The sequence below is a fragment of the Peromyscus eremicus genome, chromosome 5 (genome assembly GCF_949786415.1).
Source record: "Peromyscus eremicus chromosome 5, PerEre_H2_v1, whole genome shotgun sequence".
NCBI classification, from domain to species: Eukaryota; Metazoa; Chordata; class Mammalia; order Rodentia; family Cricetidae; genus Peromyscus; species Peromyscus eremicus.
This window is the reverse complement of record NC_081420.1, coordinates 5,658,305-5,681,210: the sequence shown is the minus strand read 5'-3', so window position 1 is coordinate 5,681,210 and position 22,906 is coordinate 5,658,305. Positions and strand designations below refer to the sequence as shown.

Below are 22,906 nucleotides of genomic sequence, written 5' to 3'. Positions count from 1 at the left end.
CCATGCTCAATTCCATTGGCAGTTGCTGACAGCTCTTCACCAATAGGATTTTCATTTTTCTGAGCTCTTAACTCTACAAGTATAACTTTTTCTGTTTCCATTTTCCATATTTTCTTCAGATACCTGCTAAATTCTTAAATATACCTGTCTTAACAATCTGGGTATTCTCATTCTCACACTTTCTCTCAAGATACTCCTAAAGTCAGCCGGGTGGCAGTAGCCTTTAATCCCAGCACTGGGGAGGCAGAGCCAGGTGGATCTCTGTGAGTTCGAGGCCAGTCTGGTCTACAGAGTGAGATCCAGGACAGTCATCAAAACTACAGAGAAACCCTGTCTGGAAAAACAAAAACAAAAAACAAACAAACAAAAAAGATACTCCTAAACTCAATACAGCTGCTTGCAGAATTCCACTCTGAGCCTGCCTTCTTGGACATGATCTCAAAAGACACAACAGTATCTCCTTCTTCCAAGAACCTACCAAAATGTATAACTTTCCTGCAGTTTTTAATCTTAAAATCCAATAAAATTGTCCTTGAGCTTACAAAATATAAAAAGAAAAATCAAAATGCTTGAAATTACATTATGTTTTCCAATGACTCCTATGAAAAACAAAACACCTTGAAAAGGGAAAATTACTATCTCTCCCCAAAATGAAAAAGCAGAGTGGAACCAATACAGTAGGGCTTTTCCTACCACGAATCAAATGAAGAATTAAGAGAATTAGAATTGGCAGTCAGACGGCGGTCTTTCATGTTAGTGACGCCTAAGGATGACAGTGGAAGGAAAGCATGCTCCTAGAGTCCATTAGCTTCACTAATCAACTTCTAAGACTTCCCAGAAATAGTCATTTCATACAGTCACCATCTCCTTTGCAGCCCTACAGCTCACACAGACATCCCAGGTCTTAAAGCTCTTCCCGCAGGATGTAGCTGGGGTTAGTGCTCCTTTAGTCTTGGGTTCTCAGTTTCAGCATCTCACCTCCAGTCACATCTGAGAGGAACACAGCATCACTTCCTCTCCTCCCATCCTCTTTCAAGCATACTTAGTTCTTTAAATCCAGATACTGACTTACATACATATACATACTTACATAACTAGTTAATAATTAATTATATAATTAAATGGAGGAATAATGGTCTGCACTAAGGTAGTCTATAAATATGGTGTTTACTATATAGATAATTTATATAGCACTAAAATATTGCAAAGTCAAGTTTTAAATCAAGAAATCTAAACATAGTTTTGTATTTTTTCCTCTCTACCCTGTGAGTCTTCCATTAAGAATAACTTTGGTGCTGGAGGGCAGCTGCTTTGCTCTCCAGTACTACTAAACATAAAAAGTAAATGTGTCCTCTATAAAATAAATTGTAAAGCTAGTGTAAGGGGTTGATGAAAGACAAAACAAGTTCACAAGGTAACTTAAAAAGCAAATGTTGCAGGGAAAAGTAAGAAAAACAAAACAAAAAAAACCAGGTTTACAATAAAAACCATGCAGGTAATTTATCATCTGCAAATCCATCTCACTAGTCCACTGCTTTACCTGAGGCTCTAGTGTGCTCCCTACTCTATAATCCTGGGTCTAGAATGTCTCCTCCACCTAAAATATCTCCACTCCTCAAATTTAGCCCTGTTGCAAGTCAACTCTGATCGCCCTCAAGTTAAGCATTCACTCTAATATTCCTTCTATTTACTCCTGTTATTCAATGGATTCCTTAAAATAGCTGTTATTGTATCTAGCTCCCTGCTGTCCCGATTTAAAAATGCTGAACGTGGATCTCTTCCCTGTGTTCCCAGGGAACATAAAGAATTTGGCACACACGTTAACAGATAAATTTATCAGTCATTTGTAATGGTGCATATCTGCAGTCTCAGCACTAGAAGAGCTAAGGCAGGAAGGTCCTATGTTCAAGGCTAGCCTGGGCTACACATTAGGAAATTGTCTCAGCAAAAAGAAAGAAGAAATAACATTAAATATATCACTAATGACATCAAGCTTACTGGCTGGGGCCTAACTATATTTTCCAGGTACAGAGTGCTACACACCTAAGTGTGCACTGAAATGCGTGCTTCTGAACTAGGAGAATGAGGGTACAAAGTACATGCAAATGAACAATCAGTTCAAACTATTAAAAGCACCATCACAACTAATTATTCCTACAACTAAGTTTTTCTAGGAATCTTGTTTTTGTAGGGAGCTTTTGATTTTTAAAAGGTGAGGGTGCAAGATACACTATAGTAAAGGAAAGGCTAAGCTGCAATCAGCAAGATTTATAAATGATCTAGATTCTTGGTCTCTATGAAGGGCCACAGCCATTATGACCTCCTTCCTCTATGACCTCACTAGAGTCAGGAAAGAACTTGTCCAGGGAACTCAATTACACTCAAGAACAATCAATTTTATTCCTTTTTAAATGAACAGTAGTTACCATCTATCAATATCATCAACCAGTTAGCTAGATCCAAAAAGAAAATTCACAATGTATATACCATCAATGAATGTGGCTATATGCTTTGAGACAGGATCTCACTGTGTAGCCCAGACTGGGACTCTCAATCCTCCTATCCCAGCCTCCTGAGTCCTAGAAATACAGATGTACACCACCACATCCATCTAGAGAGGCCATGGTAAAATCTAATAGATTAAAAACAACAAACTGATGAATTAGACCATGAAAGGCCCCGTGTTTGATGCCAAGCACCCCTCCTGCCCCCCACCCCCAATTACAAATGAGCATAAAATGAAATGGCATTAAGTATCACTAAGCTTTGTGCCTGTCATTTTGACTTCTTAAAAATTAAGGTTCACAGGCATCAAGGGCCAAGTGCATTCTGAAACTCTGCTTTCAACACACTTATTGCAAATGGCATAAACTTAAAGGTCTACCCCAAATCCCACCTCCCCCACATACACTGGTTAAGTACAGCCTTCCTTCTCTGATCTGCAGCTCTCAATTTCTGGGACTGAAAACTCTTAAAAAAGAAAGAGAGAGAGGGAGAGAGGGAGAGAGGGAGAGAGGGAGAGGAGAGGGAGAGAGGGAGAGAGGGAGAGAAAAAAGAAAGGAAGGAAAGAAATCCAAACAATGTACTAAGGGATTCTGTCGTGAAGGAAATGTAAGAATTTTCACAGCATCCCTCTGATCCACTTTCATGTTTGCTAGAAGCCCCTGGGTTAGTGCAAGTAAGTTTATTTTGATCGTTAATAGATAAGCTCATTAAATAAGCTTTAACTACTTGCCAATTTTAGTGGTATAAACTAGTGTAGGGAAACCCTAGATTTCTAGAAAGGTTTTTCAATATAGTTTTACGATTTTTTCGATAGTTTCTCACATATTTTTGGAGCTACAGGCTTAACTTCACTCTGGTTACAGGTGCAAGCACGTTCTTATAAACAGAGCAGAGTGCAGAACAACGTTCTGGGCGTTAGGAAAGCCATCTTTCGCTAGAACTCTCACCGATACCAACTGAGAAATATGGCAATGGGAGGGGGCGGGGCAGATAATGGAATAAACTTTCGTCCCAACTGCTCAGGATTTAGGAACACCTCAGCGCAGGCGACCCCGCCACAACGCGCAGCTGTTAAAGGCGTGGGCAGCAAAGGCACGCCTGAGAAGCCCGCACGTCTGCTGGTGTGGCCGTCCCCTCGCTCTCCCTCCTTCGGGACCCAAAGCCAAACCTCACGCACGAGCGGTTCCGGGTGCTCCAAAACTTGTTCGCGAAGTACCCGGAGAAAGAGCGCGGGCTGGGCGAGCCCCAGCTGCAGCCGAGTCGCGGCGTCCAAGCCTGCAAGCAACACGGGAGTCAGGTGGGCGCTCCAGAAATTTCCGGGCGGGCGGGCGAGCGCCCGGGCGGGCGAGCGGCCGCACCTGTCACGCCCGCGGCCCGCCGAGGCCTGCGGCCCGCACTCTCCCGCAGCCTCCGCGGCCCTCTCGCCCTTCCCGCCGCCCAGCCTGGTCCCCGCCTCAGGCCGCACTCGGCCGCGTCGCCTTAGCCGCGAGCTGCGGGGCTCCGCGGACTCACCGGGCCTCGCCGCGGCGCGGCCGCTCTCCTCTCCCCGCCGCTCCCGCGCAGCCCCGGGCGTTGGGCGCGGGGCGCAGGGCGTCCGCAGTAACGGGCCCGCGGCCGGGTGGCGGGCGCGCGGAGGCGGCGCGGCGCGGAGCGGCAGGCCTGGCGCCCGCAGCGGCGCGCGGGACTTCTTTCCCGAGGGTCGCGGCGCGGCGCGGCGGACGCGGACGCTGGCGCCGAGGAGAGGTCCGCGGGTGACGGACCGCGGAGGACCAGAACCACCTGCTGGAGGAGCCGCGCTACGGGGGCCGCGCAGGGTCCAAACGGCTCGCGTAGGCTGCGGCTCCGCGGTCCTCGGGGTCGCGGAGCCGGGAAGGTGGGAGGCCTTCCGGGACAGAGGCTTAGGCCGCCGCCCGCGCAGCGCGGCGGGATCACTGGGCTCTCCCGAGGCCCGGGGGCGGCGGAGGACCTCCAGGCGGGGAAGGAGGGCGGTGCCGCCAGCGAGATGCAAACAGCCAGGCGGATTCCCTAGGGAAAAGAGAACTGCTCCGCTCGGCCGCCCGGACACCTATCGGGTCTCGGTTTAGTTTTGCAAAGTTAAGTGGCTTACCCAATCCCGGCAGCCAGCGGCAGAGCTGGAACGGCGCTGTACTGCCCTGACGCTATCCCACACAAGTCACTTCCACGGGTAGGATGCTGCGGGGACACCGAGAGTTGTTGAAGTTATCCTCGCCCTCACGGAGAAAGGAGCGAAGCAAAGCTGAAACTGTAGAAAACGCCAGACCACCGTAGGGGCCTTGTGGAAAAATACAAAGCACTACACCGGAGGACGGCGCGCATCTGTGGGGCAGCGTGAGGGAGGAGGCTTCTGGAACTGGCCTGGGAAGAGGTGGAGTTTTGCAGGGAGACCTTGGGGCCTCAAATGGAGGCCTTTGGACGCTGCGTTCCAGTGACTGAAGACGCCAGAGGCTGGGGCATGGTGCCGAGTGGCAGAGACAACTGGAAATGGGGCACAACTTCCAAATGGAAGGATTTGTATTTAAGGCAGTGTTTCGTTTTCTAGGTTTAGAAGTTGGGAGGAGGAAAAGGCTTTTGCTTTGTAAGTACTGTCTGAAGGAAAGCAGACGTTAGAGATGGAAAACTGACAGCCCTATGTAGACCAGGTAGAAGGTAATGACGAGCTATGACAGCTATTGAGGTGTGGTGACACACACCTGTGATCCCAGCTGGGAGTCCGAGGTCAGCGGTTACACAGAAAGATTGACCTGGGCGTTAAGACTGAGATGGGGGAGGGGCAGAAAGAATTTTAAATAATGTGTAGTACACCTTACAGGATTTGACAGCTTGATTGGTTAGGGTTAGGGAGAGAGAAACAGGGGCTTAAGACTGGATGATCGTAAGAGGGACAATACGTAGAAGAGAAAGGAGACAGTTACTCTAAAAAATTATTTTTAAAAATGTATTTATTCTACATTCAGGCCGAAGTTACCCCTCGCTCCTCTCCTCCCAGTCCCTTCCCCCACCCTGTGTTTCCACCCATTGTTTTTGGTTTTTTACTCTTTTGGGGGGCCCTGCCACAAAGCTCCCAAATAAATCACACACAAAGGCTTATTCCTAATTATGAATGACCGGCCTTAGCTTGGCTTGTTTCTTGCCAGCTTTCCTTAACTTAAATTATCCCATTTACCTTTTGCCTCTGGGCTTTTCCCATTCTCTTATTTCTGTAAATCTTACTCTTACTCCATGGCTTGCTATGTAGCTGGCCCCTGGAGTCCTCCTTCTCCTTCTCTGGCTACTTCTTTCTCCTCCTCCCAGATTTCTCCTTCTGTTTATTCTCTCTGCCTGCCAGCCCCACCTGATTCTCTTTCCTGCCTCATTATTAGCCATTCAGCTCTTTATTGGACCATTAGGCGTTTTACACAGGCACAGTAACATAGCTTCACAGAATTAAACAAATGCAACATAAACAAAAGTAACACACCTTAAAATAATATTCTACAATACACCCTCTAATCCACTCCTCTTCCGTTTTTTGTTTAGGAAAGGGCAGATCTCCCGTGGATATCAACAAAATATGGCATATCAAGTTGCCTTAAGACTAAGCAACTGTTAAGGCTGGGCAGGGCGATCCAGTATTCAGAGTAGGTCTCAAAAGCCAGTGGAAGAGTCAGAGACGGCCCCTGCAGGCGCTGCTTTTTTTTTTTTTTTCAAATGTTCATTGGTGTTCTGCCTGCATGTATGTCTGTGTGAGGGTGCCACATCCCCTGGAACTGGAGTTACAGTCTGATGTGAGCTGCCATGTGGGTGCTGGGAGTTGAACCCTGGTCCCCTGGAAGAGCAGACAGCTACTGAGCCATCTCTTCAGCCCCTAGACAGCTGCTCTTTAGGAAAAGATTAGATTTGGACATTTGGAAGGGCTGAAGGCAGCCAAACAGATGTGGTCACTAAGAAGTTAGAGAGAAAAGTTCTGAAATAGGTGGAAGAACTGAATGGGAATGCACACGGGGCTGAGGAGAGAGTACAGTGGGTAGTTTGCATTCTATCCCCAGAGTGAGTGTCAGATCTCCCATGGTAGCATGATCTTGTCCCAGTGATTAGCAGACAGGGACAGAGGGATCCCTGGGTCTTGCTAGCCAACCTGTCTAAAAAAAAAAAACAAAAATCAAAAAACAAAAACAAAAAACCCAAGGTGGATAGCACTTAAGGAATGATAATCAAAGTTGTCCCTCTAGCCTCCACACACACATGTACACACAATCTACCTGCATATATATGAGCACCCCAAACATGTACACACATGTACACACAATCCACCTGCATGTATATGAGCACCCCCACATCTACACACATGTACACACAATCCACCTGCATGTATATGAGCACCCCTGACATCTACACACATGCACACACAATCCACCTGCATGTATAGGAGTAACCCCACATCTACACACATGTACACACAATCCACCTGCATGTATATGAGCACCCCCAAACGTACACACATGCACACACAATCCACCTGCATGTATATAAGCACCCCCCACATCTACACACATGTACACACAATCCATCTGCATGTATATGAGCACCCCCCAAACATGTACACACAGTCCACTTGCATGTACATGAGGACCCCGCCCCCACTCACATACACACAGAAATAGATTGGAAACTCCTCAGCCTAGCATTGTATTGCTGTGAGAGAAGCGGGTAGACGCAGTCTTCAAATACATTGTTAGTCTTGCTACCTCAAGTATGACCACATCTGTGTCATCAGCAAGTCCGTTAGAAATATGGGGATCTCAGCCCCAACACAAACCTGCCAACTGACACCCTAGGCTTCAAAGACATTGCAGGAGGTGATCCACATGGGTGTTTGGGAAGCTGGGTCATAGGTGAGAAAAGCCAGCAGCAGAAAAGGAAGAGGGGCACCTGAGTAGGGCTGGAACACCAAAGCAGAGGGACTTGAGTCTCATGAAGCTGGGCATGAGGAGTGCAGGTCAGTGCCATGAACTGTGGAGGTTGAGAAGGACGAGAGACAGTGATGCCATGAGCACCGTGCCAGCCAATTCTCAATGGAAGCTTAGAGACTTACTTTCTGACTGGGGAGTGTCTAGAGACAGTCCTTGCTGTGTGCGCACACTTGGGACATGTTGAAGTAAGCAGGTGGACTGATAGATGGAGAACAGAATGTCTCTAAGGGTTGCTTCTGCTTTCTCAGCAGAGTGAGGAGCAAGGTCATCTTTTGTCTGTTACAGTTCACGTCCCTGGACGCAGACTGCTTTTCTCAGCCTAGAGTGGGACTTGCTGGAGTCTTTACTTGAGCAGTGTGCTTCCTCCTTCTGCCAACTGGACCCAGGACACAGCAGCTCTGCTTCGATTGTCTAGATTCCTGGAAGCACCTGGAAGTGGCAGAGCCACAAGAAAGCGCCTGGAGGAAGAGGAGCTTCTGACGCTTGACCTAGAACACCCGATTATGTGAATGATGTCTGGGCTTGGATTGAACTAGAGCCTTAAGACTTTGGGGTCCATTTGTTGTAGCCATTGGGCCTCCTCTACTTAACATGGCCTTAACTAAAACTCATAAAGGAAGAATAGAATTTGGCATGTCTGAGTGAAGAAAAGTGATCAGACGGAGCTTTCCAGACACCACTAAACCTTTCAGTGAAGGGCCAAGAAATTAGAGGGAGACTAGTCAACCAGTCCTACATTCCAGTCCATGTGAGGCACTGAGGAGATAGTGCGGGCACTATGCAGGACAGGGAGCTGGCCAGGAAGCATAATAGGGGAGAAGGACAAAGTATCTGAAGGTAAGAAATAAAGGAAGCATTATTATGTCAAGCATGGTAGGAGAGAAGGTTAAGAAGAGGATAAGGAGTAGCTAGAAATATGGTAAGGTTGGGGCTGGAGATGTGGCTTGGTGGTTAAGAGCACTGGCTGCTGTCCAAAGGACCTGGGTGGGTCTGATTCCCAGCATCCACATGGTGGCTCACAAACATCTGTAACTCCAATCCCAGGAGATCTTCTGGCCTCCACAGGCACCAGGCATGAATGTGGTGCATGACATATATATATAGATATATATGCAGGCAAACATCTGAAAACATTAAAAAAATATGGCAAAGTTTCTAAACTGGAGCATTTGACCAGGTTAAGTAATTTTTAGAATTTGGGTGCTGTGGAACAATCTTTGTACACTGTATGTATTTTTCTCATTGTTAATAAAAAGCTGATTGGACGATGGCTAGGCAGGATTTGGGGGCAGAGAGAATGCTGGGAAGGAGGGCAGAGTGGGAGGAGTTGACAGACAGACAGGAAGCAGGACATACAGGAAAGGTAAAACTCACAAGCCCTGGGACAGCACATGTATTAATAGAAATGGGTTAATTTAAGTTGTAAGAGCTAGTTAGGAATAAGCCTGAGCTATGGGCTGAGCATTTATAATTAATAATAAGTATCTGAGTGGTTATTTGGGAAGTGGCTGGCGGAACAGAGCTGATGTGGTCCCAATGAAAGACTCCACCTACATTTGGGTCCTATGGGGAATGACCTAAAAACAGCACAAGTGAAAAGTAGAATCTGCACATTAAAATTAAAAGGGGATCTGTGTAGTGAGTCTTGCTTTGTACTGCCAACTCCCAAATGACAACATGGAGACTTCTTATTAATTATGAAAAACTCAGCCTTTAGCTTAGGCTTGTTCTCAACTAACTCTTATAACTTAAATTAACCTGCTTCTATTAACCTATATTTTTCCACATGTCTTTTTTACCTCTCCTCCATTCTGTATGTCCAAATTGATCTGAGTCTCACTGGTATCTCCCCACCTCTTCTTCCCAGAGTCTTTTTTCTCCTTGGAAATCCTGCCTTGTCAGAAGTGATTGTCATGAGCTATTGCAGGCCATGATGTAATTATAGCTTATAGCAATTGATAATTCAGATATCAACCCACCAGAGGAATGATTCTCTTATGGGACACCTGCTGTGGGATGTTCTATATGTTAAATGTGTTGCTCTGATTGGTTAATAAATAAAACACTGATTGGCCAGTATCCAGGCAGGAAGTATAGGTGGGACAAGGAGAGAGGAGAATTCTGGGAGGAGGACGGTTCAGAGAGAGATACTGCCAGCTGCCGCCATGATGAGAAGCAGATGTTAAGATACCGGTAAGCCACGAGCCACGTGGCAACTTATAAATTAATAGAAATGGGTTAATTTAAGATATAAGAACAGTTAACAAGAAGCCTGCCTCGGCCATACAATTTGTAAATAATATAAGCATCTGTGTGTTTATTTTATAAGTGGGCTGTCGAACTGCCAGGGCTTGGCAGGACTCGGAGAGAAAACTCTAGCTACAGACACCCCATCAGCAAGGCTTACGGATCACTGACTCTGAAAACTGTTGCTTTCATCTGTAATTTCACTTGCACAATAACAGCTATGATGTCTCCCCATTACCATGCACTTTCATGTAATGTGTACGTGTAATCTCATGATTACATCTCAATCTTTCGGCCATGTATATTTGTGGATGGTCAGGAAGATGACTTCTCATTTAGCTGTGTAATTTTGATGAATAGAAACATACTAAAATATGCTTCATAACTAGATCTATTATTTCCTATGACTTAGAGGTCTGCTCTCCATCCTTGGCTTACTGACAGGGCAAATTGTCCAAATGAAGTGTCCTTGGGATAGATTACAGGCATAAGTTTCACAGATTTTATTCATGAGTGAAATTGAAGGTGTTTGGCCTTATTGGATCAAAACCATTCAAAAGATTTATGGTGAACTAGAGTGATTTTGCAGGTGTCTGGCCTTGACATATCTTAGTCCTTCAAGGGATCTACAGAATCTATGTTGCCTTAAGCTTCCTCCACCAGCTCTGCCTTATCAACACCTCCCCATTCTGATTCAAAAAGCAATTAACACTTTGTATTTATTTCTACACTAGTTTTTAATGCAAGATTTTAGGCTCAATAGACTAACTATGTTTAGGCCCTGCAATTCAGATGATTAACAGAAAAAGGCTGTTAACTGATTAACCATGCCCGGATATTATTAATCACACTTAAGAAATATGATAGAGTGCAGGTATTCTTCACCTCTTCCTTAGATCGCTCATTGGTTTAGTTTTTTCCACTGTAACCCTTGTAGCTATCCCTTTAAGAGATAAGCCAGAACTTTTTACAGCTGCAGCTATGAGCAGCCATCAATTAAGCTGACAAAGCTTTTGCCTAGCGTGACTCTTATTGTATCTACAAAGAATGCTTGTCCCACGGGGATCGCCCAATGACAGAGAAATGGAATGAAATCTACATGAACAGCCTGGACATGAGTGGGGGTAGTGAAGGGCGAGGGTCGAGGGAAAGAGAGTTTGGGGGAGTGGGAGATCCCAGCTGGATCAACAACAGAGAGGGAGAACAAGGAATAGGAGACCATGGTAAATGAAGACCACATGAGAATAGGAAGAAGCAAAGTGCTAGAGAGGCCCACAGAAATCCACAAAGATACCCCCACAACAGACTGCTGGCAATGGTCGAGATACAGCCCGAACTGACCTACTCTGGTGATGGGATGACCAAACACCCTAATTGTCGTGCTAGAAACCTCATCCAACTACTCAGGGATCTGGATGCAGAGATCCATGGCTAGGCCCCAGGTGGATCTCTGGGAGTCCAATTAGCGAGAATGAGGAGGGTTTATATGAGCGAGAATTGTTGAGACCAAGGTTGGATAAAGCACAGGGACAAATAGCCAAACGAATGGAAACACATGAACTATGAACCAATGGCTGAGGGGTCACCAACTGGATCAGGCCCTCTGAATGGGTGAGACAGTTGATTGGCTTGATCTGTTTGGGAGGCATCCAGGCAGTGGGACCGGGTCCTGTGCTCATTGCATGAGTCGGCTGTTTGAAACCTGGGGCCTATGCAGGATCGCTTGGCTCGGCCTGGGAGGAGGGGACTGGACCTACCTGGACTGAGTCTACCAGGTTGATCTCAGTCTGTGGGGAAGGCTTTGCCCTGGGGGAGGTGGGAATGGGGGGTGGGCTGGGGGGAAGGTGAGGGGGGGCGGGAGGGGGGAGAACAGGGGAATCTGTGGCTGATATGTAGAACTGAATTGTATTGCAAAATAAAAATAAAATAAAAATTTAAAAAAAAAAAGAATGCTTGTCCCTGAGAGTTTGCCTTGTAGCTTTTTTTTTAATTACTAACAAGTTACTAATGAATGAATATAGATATGCTTGGGAATTTATAACAGAGAACAATAAAGAGACATGACTGGAACAGCACATGTGTGAGTTTTTCTATAAACCCTCAGATTAGAAATATCCTAATTTCCTTTCCCTTTGTTATGGCTTCTGATCCTGAGACAGATCTGTAGTTATTAGCAATATCAGAGTGCAGGGGATGGGCATGAGGAGTAATATATGCTATATTTCATATCCTAAGGAGCTCCCCAAAGGAAGGTCTACCTGATCAAGGTTTGGTGCCCAGAATCTTTGGAGGTATTTTTTAAAAGATATAGTCAACTCTGGCCCCACTTCAGTTTCTTTTTCCTTCCTGGCTGTGAAGTAAGCAGTTTAGGGGTTTGCTCCCTGCCGTGATGTTCACCACAGGCCCCGAAGCAACAGTCAGTTATGCACTAGAGCACATAAAACTGTGAGCTCGTGTAGATGTAACCAACTGTCTTATTAAATAAGAACACAGAACCAATGCAAAGAAGAAAGCCAAGAGATCAGAGCTAAGAGCCTTACCCTTCCTGCTGAAGCTAGCCTCTTTAGCCAAGAGACCTCTCCGAAAGAGAGCTACTTCTTGTCTGTTTGTCTTTATATAGACTTTCTGTTCTGCCTTCTCATTGGTTGTAAACCCAAACACATGACTGCCTCGTCACTGCCTGTATGTACAGCCCTCCAGGTCTTCTATGGTATTGAGATTAAAGGCGTGTGTCTCCAATGCTGGCTGTATCCTTGACCACACAGAGATCTACCTAGCTCTGCCTACCAAGTGCTGGGATTAAAGGCATGTGCCACCACCGCCCAGCTTTTGCTATGGCTCTAATAGCTCTGACCCCCAGGCAACTTTATTTATTAACATACAATTAAAATCACATTTCAGTACAAATAAAATACCACCATAAGCTAGTGTTAATATTTTCTCTTTAAAAGCTGTCAGGTATTTTATCATAATAGGTGACTAACAGTGAGGGACCAGAGGAAAGGGTCAAAGAATCAAGAGGCAGTAAGAGTTTTGAAAGGATCATCTGTAGTCATAACAGGCCCCCAAATCATGACACAGAGACTTATGAAAGCTCAGCCTATAGCTTAGGCTTATTTCTAACTAGCTCTTATAACTTAAATTAACCTATTTCTATTTGTCTATGGCTCATTGCTGTGGAATAATCCTCTTGTACAATGTAAAGATTTGCCACTTGAATTGATTTAAGAAAACACTGATTGGCCAGTAGCCAGGAAGGAAGTATAGGTGGGCCTACCACACTAAGAATGCTGGGAAGAGGAAAGCGTAATCAGGAGTCACCAGCCAGATGCAGAGGAAGCAAGAAGAAAATTCTGCACTGAGAAAAGGTACCAAGCCATGTGGCTAAACATAGAAAAGAATTATGGGTTAATTTAAGTGTAAGATCTAGTTAGTAATAAGCCTGAGCTACCAGCCGAGCATTTATAATTAATAAAAGCCTTTGAGTGATTATTTAGAAGCAGCTGTGGAGTGGGGCAAGACAGAGAAAAGCCTCTGTCTACAGCTCATGGCTTTTACCTCTCCTCTTGCATGTCTTGTATCCTTGTATCCTGGCTGGCGCTTCCTCCTTTCTTCTTCTCAGTTTTTCTTTGTCCAGAAGTCCTGCCTATACCTCCTTCTTAGCTAATGGCTGGCTATTCAGCTCCTTATTAAACCAATCGCAGTGACACATCTTCACACAGTGTAAAGGAATATTCCACAACAAATATCCATGTTTTATTGTTTATATGTAGCCATGCATTGTCTTTGTTATCCACATGTTTTATTATTCATATGTAGCCATGTGTTGTCTTGGTTAACAACACACCACATACAGCAGTGGTCTCAGAGATCGAAGTGCATGATGCTGTACAGCTGCCATTCCAGTACTTGGGAGGTGGAAGCAGGAAGGTCATGAGTTTGCTGCTAGCCTAAGCTACAAAGAGATTTTGAGGCAAACAAAGCCCCATCTCAAAGAAATAAAAACACAACCTAACAACAACCAACCAAGGTAATGTTGCCTAAGGACTTCTAGCTGTGTCTGTGTAAGAGGCCCCCTGTGCTGTACAATGACTAAATCACCATATGCTCACAGAACATATCCCTGTCATTATACAATACCAGACTCTCCCATACATATGTGGGCAGAGAGCTCCTCTTTGTTCCCCCAGGTCCCCCATGTAAAGGCTTGGTTGCCATTCAGTGCTACTGGTAGGTGATTGAAGCTTAAAGAGGGGGGCCTGGTGGGAGGTCTTTAGGTCAGTGTGGGCAGCTCCTGAAGGGGGTGGCAGGACCCACACCTTCCCTTATGTAATCCCCAGCAATGAAACGAGTGGTTTTACTTGCTAAGTGCTCCTGTCCCAATGCAATGGGGCCAGTCAGTCACAGGCGGGGCCCTCCAAGACTGAGCTGAAATTACTCTTTTCTTGTAAGTTGTCTACGTTAGGTACTTATCACCATAATGCAAAGCTGATTAGCGTGGTTAGGGAACCAGCTACTCCAAGTGAAGAGATCTCTAAATATGAAGTTTGACCCACTATAGTGAGGAGGAGTGTGACTTTTTTTTTTAAATCTCTTACAGTGAAGTTATCCACATTGTCAGAGACCTCATTAGATTTCTATCACTGACTCTCAAATGTAAGTACTACTTTAGGATATGCATGTATTTGGAGAAGCCCCTTGGATAAAAGACCAGCCTAAATGAACAAACAAGAAATTTTAAAAGAATAAGATGGGGGGGGGTAATAAAACCAGTGCACAGAGCATAAAAATGTATCCTTTTTTTTAATTAAAAATTTTTTTTTAATTAAACAAAAATAGTTCATGTATACGGGTGTTTTGCTTGCTTCTCTGTGTGCCGTGTGCCCTCAGAGCCCAGAACAGTGCATTGGCTCCCCAGAACTGCAGTTAGAGATGGTTTTGAGCCACCCTGTGGCTGCTGGCAGTTGAAGCCTGGTCTTCTGGTAGGGCAGTGTCCTAGTTAAGCTTGCTGTTGCTCTGATGAAACACCATGACCAAAGCAACTTGGGAAGGAAAGGGTTTATTGGGCTCATACTTCCATATAGCTGGTCATCATTGAAGGAAGTCAGGACAGGAACTCAAGCAGGGCAGGATCCTGGAGGCGGGAGCTGATGCAGAGGCCATGGAGGGTGCTGCTTACTGGCTTGCTCCCCACGGCCTGCTCAGCCTGCTTTGTTATAGAACCCAGGACCAGCAGCCCAGGGATGGGCACCACCTACAATATGCTGGGCCCTCCCCCATCAATCACTAATTAAGAAAATGCCCTACAGGCTTGCTGACAGCCCGTACTGGAGCGTGATTATAGCTGTGTCAAGCTGACATAAAATGCCAGCACAAGCAGCCAGTGCTCTTAACTGCTGAGCCATCTCTCCAGCCCCAAATCTTAAATATTCTGATTCCCATCTGCTTTATCCAGGAAAGTGCCAGAGAGAAGCACTCTATCCAAATAAGGGCACAGATCAAGAAACATAAAAACATGAGCATCTAATGAGTAGAAGCTGAAGAGAGAGGGGAACGAAATTCCCTTAGCCTAGGTAAAGGTGCAGGGGCCTCCAGGAAGAAGACTCTGCCAGGGCTAGAGACCAACTGGCCCTTCCCGAAGCTCCAGAGAGCCATCTCCAGTGTGTTTGAACCATATGAATGAAACTTTCCAACTCTGGTGGGACACACAGCTGAAATGCTGATAGGTATAGAGAAAACTATGCAAACTAAAAAGGAGGGGTTTATAAATGCCAAGGAAACATGTTCCTAGCAAATTGCCTGTTCCAGGATTCCACTTTGATCAGTTAGCCAAAGAAGCCGAGGCAGAAGCTGTGCCACGTCATGGTTCCCTGCCTGCTCTGCCACAGACACTGCTCAGTGTGGTGATAGTGTGTCCCCCAATATATCGTGCACCCTAATAAATTTATCTGGGGTCAGAGAACAGAACAGCCACTAGACAGACACAGAGGCCAGAAAATGGTGGCACACACACCTTTAATCCTAGCCTTCTGGAGGTAGAGATCCATCTGGATCTCTGTGAGTTCAAGGCCACACTGGAAACAGCCAGGCATGGTGACTCACGCCTTTAATCCCAGGAAGTGATGCAGGAAGCAGAAAGGTACATAAGATATGAGGACCAGGCACTAGAGCTGGTTAAGCTTTTAGGCTTTTAGCAGCAGTTCAGCTGAGATTCATTCCAGATAAGGACTCAGAGACTTCCAGTCTGAGGAAACAAGATCAGCTGAGGGATTGGCGAGGTGAGGTAGCTGTGGCTTGTTCTGTCTCTCTGATCTTCCAGCATTCACCCCAATAACTGGCACCAGGTTTGATTTTATTAATAAGACCTGTTAAGATTCATGTTCCGGCTCAGGAGTGCAGACAGCCGAGAGGAGACCTCGGCTCTCCCACTGCCGGGTGTGAGGCATCACGGAAGGAATCCTTCCTTCATCTAACAACACAGTGGCGTAGGGAGGGTTCTGTGGTTGTCAGTGTGGTACAGAAGTGGGTCGATCTCTGGGACAGCCAGGGCTACATAGAGAGACTGCGTCTCAAACAACAACAAAACAAAAACTTAGGGCTTTATACATGCTAGGTAAGCCTTCTGGCACTCATTCAGGAAGTATATGGAAGTCTTCCTCTCCTCTTATTGATGCACAATCCCACAGAACTCTTCAGACTGTAGGTTCTACTCCCTCGAGTCTCGTCCTCCCAGCTTGCCTGCTCAGGTCACGGATACTCCGATCTTGGGATGAAGCATTTCTTAATGTTGCTAGATACGTATAAACTAATGGGAAGGAGCTCCCTCTGAAAACCCATGCTGGACAGGCGACATGGTAACGTCAAATTTGCTCTGATTACTTCTGTATCTGGTAACATAGATCAGGACATGCCAATGATAATGTCTGGCAGTCTGACTACCTACCTATGGAATGAACTACCAACTGAAGCAGGCTTCTTCAGCTTCAAGAAATGTCATCTCCCAGCTATGGTTCAGTTACTCTGAAGTGACTATTGCTAATGGAAGAAATAACAAATAGCCTAAAATACTGGTCAAAATCCTAGTAAAAATGTAGTTTTTCACTTGTAAGTCAAGGGTAGTCACAAAGTATGACTTATGCCTAGGAAAATGGATTCAGCGAGTGTTTAAAATACTTTCCTGACTGAAGTCACATGAAAATGCAGAGAATATGGCAGCTCCTGTTGTTAAGATTTATGACTAAACTGGAGGTCAACCCATTTAGAAAATGCTTTACTACATGTATACTGGAAGTTATTCTACTTATATAGCCGTTGGGAACCTATGGAAATCTCATCCTAAACAATGCACTACTTATAATATACTTTTGTATATTTCTCTGGTAAAGCAACAGACTGTTTGCCATATGTAATTTAAAATAGTCATTTTTCTTCTTAAAGTGATTAAATGTTGCATTTGAAATATTTTTTAAGAGTAAAGGAATGATAAGTGGCCTTTTTATTTTTAAAGAGGCTTACTGGTGGCTTAGAAAACACCACTAATGCACTCTATTAAGGTTATAACTGGGGTTGTGATAATTGGTGATACCCAGAGCCACCTGAGAAAACATCCAGTGAGAGGAGATGCACTTAGGCTGAGGCCTAGAATTAACAATTCAGATGCTGCCCAGCTTTGAGATGATGGTAATTTCAAAGAGCATACAAAGTATTCTCATTTCATTCTTCCTATTTGGAGAATGCAGTCACACTAAAAATAACAACACCACCAAGCTTAAAACTGGCAAATTATCAGAACTATCGGTTAATAAATCTCCTAAATCCTCAGTCTGACAGTGTTGGGAAATGTCACTGCAAGCCACAAACAACAGTGGACAGTTTAGCCTCTCAAGGCAGACAAATGGCTACTGGTTTTAGTCAGTTCTCAGTGAAAACCTTCTCTTCACATGGATTTTTTAATGAAGGTAAAATTAAGCAAAATAATTGAGATTATACTGCTTAGTAGAGATGAATCAACAGGTTGTCTAAGTCAGATATTTGATCAACCCTTCCTGGTTCTTCACGGTAAAATCACTTAAGTCTTAACTAATTCCATTAGTTTATGTATTGACTACTTCTTGTGTGTCACCTGTATGGCTTCCCGTTTCTCCCAATTCAGCCTTAGAGGGCTTTTTATATAATCCTGAGTAAATGGTAACCCCAGGAAAAGAAACAGATATAAAACTGGGCTGTGTATTTTTTTTTTATTTTTTATTTTTATTTTTTGGTTTTTGGTGACAGGGTTTCTCTGTGTAGCTTTGGAGCCTGTCCTGGAACTCGATCTGTAGCCCAGGTTGGTCTCAAACTCACGGAGATCCGCCTGCCTCTGCCTTCCGAGTGCTGGGATTAAAGGCGTGCACCACCACCACCCAGCTGGGCCATGTATTTTCAAATGGCAAGTTTAGTGCTCACTATGAGTTTTCTTCAGGAGGGTCCTCTGTGGTGTCTGTCTTCTGCAGGAGGGTCCTCTGTGAGGGTCTGTCTTCTGCAAGAGGGTCCTCTGTGGGTGTCTGTCTTCTGCAGGAGGGTCCTCTGTGGTGTCTTCTGCAGGAGAGTCCTCTGTGGGTGTCTGTCTTCTGCAGGAGGGTCCTCTGTGGGTGTCTGTCTTCTGCAGGAGGGTCCTCTGTGTCTGTCTTCTGTAGGCTTAGAGGCATTTGAATATTGATAGTAAGTTTTAGTTCTTTTGCTAGAAAACTAAAATAAATCCTCTCCAAATACTTAAAAAATTCTTTGCTGGTTTATGAAATACTTTCCAATAAACCTTTCTGTACTGTTCCCTCCATTCCTGTCCCTAGACATATGTCTTCTCATATGTCACCTGGATCCCAGTGGAGATCCAGGGTAAAGCACTACATGCCTATAATTTGCTGCAGATAATTGGGGGTCTGGGGTCCAAGTGATGATTCTTCTAAAACAATATATAAGATGTTTCTTAGGCTGGAGCAGTGGTGACTGCCTGTAATCCCATCAGTCCAAAGGGCCCAGATAGCTGAGTTAGGAGCTTGAGGCAAAGCCTTGCCAGAAGGAAGAAGGAAGAAAGGATGGGGGGTAGAGAACAGGATAGGGTAGGAGAGGGGAGAGAAGAGAGGAGTTGAGAGAAGAGGGGAGGGAGAGAAGAGAGGAGCTGAGAGAAGAGGGGAGGTAGAGAAGAGAGGAGCGGAGAGGAGAGGAGAGAGGAAGGGGGAGAGGAAAAGGGGGGAGGAGGAGAGGAGAGGAGAGGAGAAAGTAATGGAGAGGGGTAGAGGGAGGAGGGGAAGAGAGAAGGAGAAGAAAGGAGGGGGAGAGGAGAGAGATAGAGTGAGGGGGAGCAGGAGAGAGGAAGAGAGGAGAGCTCCAGGAGCGGGGGAGAGGGGAGGAGAGAGGTGAATGCATGGGTACTTCTGGGGCTGTAGAGATGGCTCAGTTGTTACCAATGCTTGAGGCTTTTTCAGACAATCAGAGGTCAGTTCCCAACTGACATCCATATCAGGCAGCTTACGGCTGTCTGCAGCCAGCACCTTCTGGCTGAGCTGGGCACCTGCACTATGTGCACATTCTGTCTTACACACATAAACTTTTTAAATTGTTTTAAGAAAAAGGAGGCCGGGTGGTGGTGGTGCACGCCTTTAATCCCAGTACTCGGGAGGCAGAGCCAGGCGGATCTCTGTGAGTTCGAGGCCAGCCTGGACTACCAAGTGAGTCCCAGGAAAGGCGCAAAGCTACACAGAGAAACCCTGTCTCGAAAAACCAAAAAAAAAAAAAAAAAAAAAAGGCACTTTAGGCTCAATGCTGAGTGCTTGTGTAGCACACACAAGGTCTTGGGTTTGATCCCCAGCACTGTAAAAAACTGACACCTCAAATCAAATCAAATGAACAATATTTACCTATCTGGATTTGAAAAATCATATTTTATTTTGTATATACTGTAACAAGCTTGAAACATGAAACATAAATAATTTTGAAGTAATTTCCTTTGTTATACTTTAATGACACAGCATTTAAAAAGGTTTTAAACTTTTTACTGTTTTCTGAGTGGCTCTGTCCTTTGAGCATCAAGGATCTTACACATTAGAATGAAGTCTGAGAAATAGTTCTGTCTCTCTCTCTCTCTCTCTCTTTTTTTTCCCGAGACAGGGTTTCTCTGTGTAGCTTTGCGCCTTTTCCTGGAACTCACTTGGTAGCCCAGGCTGGCCTCGAACTCACAGAGATCCGCCTGGTTCTGCCTCCCGAGTGCTGAGATTAAAGGCGTGCGCCACCACCGCCCGGCTGGTTCTGTCTCTCTTAAAGCAATGTAGCAATAACCCAGTAGAGGTCTCTGTGTTAAAATCAGCCAGTAGAATATAGCACCTAGGTCTAATTTAGTATCTTTGGGTTCAAATTACGTTGCTACCAAATAAAGGCATTTCTGTGACTAGGGACTGTTGCGGGGATCCACCAGAGAAGACGGCTCAGACATGGGTTTAAGCCAATAGAAAGTCTTTATTAGCCGGCTGTCGACTACACTGGGTGTTCGGGATCCCAGTGTAGCCCCGAGCCTTTCTCAGGGTGAAATTTTAAGCACAAAAACCATGTTCTGGGTTGACATATTTTAGTTAACAAGAACAGTTAGCCAGAAGTGTAACTAACTACAGACGCCAAAAAGCAAGGTTAGTACATTTAGAGACTTCCCACAACTGTGGGCTTGGATGGTTTTTGCCTCTGAAAAGGTTTTGCTGGGGGTGCTGTCTACACACTGAGTGTTGCAGCCTGAATGGCACTTCCATCATGGAGTCAGTTGTGCTAAGGTCTCGGGCTCTGTTACAAGGGCCTTCCTATAAAAAAAAAAAAAACTAAAATATATTAAAAGATACAAATACAGCTTGCTTTCCCTAGGGGAGGGGTTTCTCTTAAATTCTAATAAAATTGTCTCGAGTGGGAGCAAATGAAAACCACTGGAAACATTAAAAACTGACACTGTAACATAAGGCTTTCTTTCTTTCTTTCTTTTTTTTTATAACATCCCTGGTTCTGATTACTCCCATGCTTGGCTCAATTCAAAGGATGTTATGACCATCAAATACCATTTTCAGTATTTGGTGCCTGTGAGCAGTTCATTCTAAGAGGAGCAAATAAGCAGTGACCATGTGCAGGTGAGGCATGTGTTTCTGTAGAGAATTTAAACAGTTAAATCCCTTGAAAAGTCAGCTGTCAGCAGCAACTGCAGTGGTAAAACACTGCCTGCTGGGTAGATGTGCTCTTGTGGTGAACCAGGTAAGTGACCCTACTTGTGGTAAACGGCAACGTTACAGGCTCAAAGCCAGTACTCAGAGCGCTAGAGACAGTTACTGTAGAGGGGCTCATTCTCACATTTGGTACATTTCGAAAATGTTACTCAGATTAAGACAGCCTATAGCATGTTCCAGTTTTAAATGTAAGATACACATAATATTTTTAAAATTCCAAAGAAGAGAACTGTCACTATGAATGACCTTCTACTTGGACCCCTGCGTATCATCCTGCACCTAATGTTTGAGAACCTGTGTTGAGCACGAACTGCCCTTACTAGTGATTTGATTCCATTATAACCGGTCATGTAAGGCACCTGTTCTTAAATAAGCCTGACTTTATTGCTGTAGGTTATTATAAACAAAGTAATAGCTAACGAAAATCAAGTCCATGTCATTAAAAATCATAATGTATTTCTGTTGACTCTTTGAACTCCAGGTTCATAAGGATATGAATAACTGAGGGGCCCAAACAATTCCATCAGAAGCGAAATCAAACTAAAGCAGCATCCAGTGCCCATGAGGGCAGCAGAGCACCTCCTAGTGTGCCCACAGCCTGTGATGACCCCAGCACAGGACGGGGTGCAGAAGCACCTGCATCCCTGTTGTCATTACCCACGGTTCCAGATTTACAAACTTCTCCTACAAACACTCCGGTTAGGGAATGAAAGGATATTTTAAAGAGGCAAACCATTCTCCCTTTAAATATTCTGTTGCATGTGGAAAATGTGAGAATATACCGAACAACAAAGATCCTGTTTTATATATGCTCAGAGGTGGTGGCATACACCTTTAATACCAGCTAGGGAGGCAGATGAATCTCTGAGTTCCAGGCCAGCCTGGTCTACAGAGTGAGTTCCAGGACAGCCAGGGCTACACAGAGAAACCCTGTCTTGAAAAAACAAAACCAAACAAAACCCCCATTTTATATACACTGAGAAAGTCAGGCTGAGGAGATGGCTCAGGAGGTCAAATGCTTGCTGCTTGAGCATGAGGATCTGAGTTCAGTCCAGGGGTGGTGGGGACTATAAATCCCAGCATTGCAGGGGCAGGGCAGGGCAGTGCAAGGCAGGGCGGGCAGAGAAGCAGGTGCTCTTGGGAGCTTGCTGGCTAGCCAGCCTAGTCTAAATAGTGATTAGGTTCAGTGAGAAACTCTTTTCCCAAAAATTATGTGGAAAGTACCCAACTTCCTTCTCTGGCCTCCACAGGCACATGCACAGTGAATATGCATGAGCAGGCAAATGCATGTACACCCCATGGAGAATGGGGCTGAGTTTGCACTGGGGAGGAGGTACCTTATATTTTGATTACTATGTAAGCATACTGACCTAACTAGAATGAATTGTTCACACCCAAATTACATGTTTGGAACATTATATATGTTTTAGTATGTGAATAAAATCTATCAAAGCATATACAAGATACAAATGAAACGTTTAACAAAATGGGAAAGCATACTTTTGTTACTTGGCAATCAATTCACATTTGTATTATCTGATGAAATCATTGTAGTTTTATGTAACTTTTCTTGCTTTGTTAGTGAAAACAAGGTTTATATTTCCACAGGTACAGTAAATGTTTTAATTCCTTGGGCAAAAGAGATTCTAGAATCAAAACACATAATTGTATGAATTAATTACTGAGGCATAGCACGTTATTTATTCTTAAAGAAATTTACAGTTAAGACCTTCATTAATAAAAAGGTATTTACTACTACATAATTGTTTTTTGAGACAAGGTCTCTCTATGTAGTCCTAGGGCTCACTATATAGACCAGGCAGACAGAGATCCACCTGCTTCTGCCTCCAGAGTGCTGGGATTAAAGGCGTGCGCCACCACACCCAGATTAACATATAACTTATGTTTAGTTCAAGGCACTGACTTTTTGCCATGAGACTAATATATGAT

At 44.8% G+C, this 22,906-nt stretch overlaps 1 protein-coding gene across 2 annotated transcripts in view; it reads right to left on the bottom strand.

Annotated features, from left to right (window-relative positions):
* Window positions 1–4,116, bottom strand: part of Gkap1 (G kinase anchoring protein 1) — a 37,219-nt gene extending 33,103 nt beyond the window's left edge. Inside the window, exons 1-2 of one of the 2 annotated variants that reach the window (XM_059262817.1) lie at window positions 4,018–4,116; window positions 3,674–3,780 (exon numbers count right to left, since the gene is read on the bottom strand). The gene's annotated coding sequence lies outside the window, so the exon portion shown is untranslated. The remainder of the gene's footprint in view (window positions 1–3,673; window positions 3,781–4,017) is intronic. The other variant, XM_059262818.1, reaches the window with a different exon arrangement.
* Window positions 4,117–22,906: the final 18,790 nt, after the last annotated feature.